Source organism: Equus przewalskii, unplaced genomic scaffold (assembly GCF_037783145.1).
Source record: "Equus przewalskii isolate Varuska unplaced genomic scaffold, EquPr2 contig_8564, whole genome shotgun sequence".
Classification (NCBI taxonomy): Eukaryota; Metazoa; Chordata; class Mammalia; order Perissodactyla; family Equidae; genus Equus; species Equus przewalskii.
This window is the reverse complement of record NW_027228167.1, coordinates 33,215-35,588: the sequence shown is the minus strand read 5'-3', so window position 1 is coordinate 35,588 and position 2,374 is coordinate 33,215. Positions and strand designations below refer to the sequence as shown.

Genomic DNA, 2,374 nt, shown 5'->3' with positions numbered 1-2,374 from the left:
TGTCTTTGTAGTTTTCTTTTCACATTTTTCATTGTTTGTATATGGAAATGCAACTGATTTTTGTATGTTACTTTTCTGTCCTGTTACTTTGCTTAATTCATTTATTAGTTCTCTTAGTTTTGTGTGGAATGTGTGGGATTTTCTACATATAAGAACATATCATCTTGTTAGAGACATAAATGTATTTCTTTCTTTCCAATTTGATGCTTTTATTTATTTTTTTAAATTGCTCTGGCTAGAACTTCTAGTGTTATATCGAGTAGAAGTTACAAAAGTGGTCATCCTTGTCTTGTTGCTGATCTAATGGAAAAACCATTCAGTGTTTCACCTTTGAATACAGTTGGCTCTCCATATCCATGTGTTCTGAATTCATGGATTCAAGAAGCCAAGACTTAAAAGGTCTAAAACAGTTGTGTCTGTACTGAACACGTACAGAGTTTTTTTTTTTTTCTGATTTGTTATTCCCTAAGCAAAACAGTATAGCAACTACTTACACAGCATTTAAATTGTATTAGATATTCTAAGTAATCTAGAAATTATTTAAAGTATACAAGAGGATTACATAGGTTATATGCAAATACTATGCTGTTTTATATATGAGACTTCAGTATCCATGCATTTTGGTATTCACAGGTGTCTTGGAACAAATTTCTCATGAATATAAAGGGTCAACAATATAATATTCACTGTGAATTTTTCATAAATGGCTTTTAGCATATTGATATAGTTTCCTTCTATTCCTAGTTTTTCAGTGTTTTTATCATGTACCATACACAAATATAAAAATTAATTTCCGGAATGTGGAATATAAATGATAGCATATCTGCCAAGTACATAGAACCAGGGAATAATACACAAATTTTAGAATTTCTTCTTGTGGGATTTTCAGAGGAAAAGGAATTGCAAACTTTCCTCTTTGGGCTGTTCTTGTCCATGTACATGGTCACCATACTTGTGAACCTGCTAATCATCCTGGCCGTCAGCTCTGGCTCCAACCTCCACACTCTTCATGTACTTCTTCCTCTCCAACTTTTTTTTTCTTTCTGCTTTTTCTCCCCAAATCCCCCCATTATATAGTTGTATATTTTAGTTGTGGGTCCTTCTAGTTGTGGTACATGGGACATTGCTTCAACGTGGCCTGATGAGCAGTGCCATGTCTGGGTCCAGGATCCAAACCAGCGAAACCCTGGGCTACCGTAGCAGAGCAGGCGAACTTAACCACTCGGCCACGGAGCCAGCTCCTCCAACTTTTCTATTGTAGACGTGTGTTTCACCTTCTTCATTGTCCCAAAGATGGCGATGAATATACAGACACAGAGAAAAGTCATAACTTATGAAAATTGCATCATGCAGATTTATTTTTCATGCTTCTTATAGTGTGGGACAACTTCCTACTCACTGTGATAGCCTATGACCAGTTTGTGACTGTCTATCACTCCCTGCACTATGTAGTCATCATGAACCCGCAACTCCGGTTCTGGTAATTTGGATTATCAGTGTTCTGTTTTCCATGTTACACAGCTTAATGATGTTGCAGCTCTCCTTCTACAGAGACTTGAAAATCTCCACTTTTTTTGTGAAGCTAATCAGGTGGTACAACCTGGTGATGTATTTTTCAGCTGTCCTTCTGGGTGGTAGTTCCCTGGCTGGTCTCCTTTACTCATCTTTTGGGACAGTTTTCTCCATATGTGGAATATCATCACATCAGGGGAAGTATAAAGCATTTTCCACCCGTGCATCTCAGCTCTCAATTGTCTCATTTTGTTGTGTGAGCCTAGGAGTGTACCTTAGCTCTGTTGCCACCCACAGCTCACACTCAAGTGCAATGGCCTCAGTGATGTACACTATTATCACACCCATCTGAGCCCTTTCATCTACAGTCTGAGGAATAAAGACATAAAGGGAGCTTTAAATGTGTTATTCAAAGAGAAGCCATAAAATGGCCATTTTTCAACAAATGCCTGTGATTGTAGGACTCAATTGCTCACAGCCAGAAATTGTATTCTTTAATCAGATCATAAAAGAAGAAGTTAATCCTTCTACTTATATGCTGGAATTTCAATCTTTAAAATTTTAACTGCTTTATTGGATTTGAATAACTCCCTTTGTTTTTCTGCTTTTTCTGGTAATCAACAATTTGTCCTTTTGTTATTTTCCTAACTTCCCAAAGTTATTCCCAACCTTGGGTCAGAAACAATCTGGAGATTCCCATTTGCTTCATGTAGTGATGAGTTGTACTAGTTTTATGGAATAAACCACATTTCACAACTCAGGCTATTTATACAATTTTATTGTAGAAGAATTTCTTAGATCATAGATTTTTTCACTTTTGTGTCCATCATTTCTTTGTATATCGCTACTTTAACTGTTCTTC

The 2,374-nt window shown here is 36.5% G+C and overlaps 1 pseudogene; it reads left to right on the top strand.

Annotated features, from left to right (window-relative positions):
- Positions 1–395: 395 nt before the first annotated feature.
- On the top strand, positions 396–1,938 carry LOC139081353 (olfactory receptor-like protein OLF4; annotated as a pseudogene).
- The last annotated feature ends 436 nt before the right edge of the window (positions 1,939–2,374 follow it).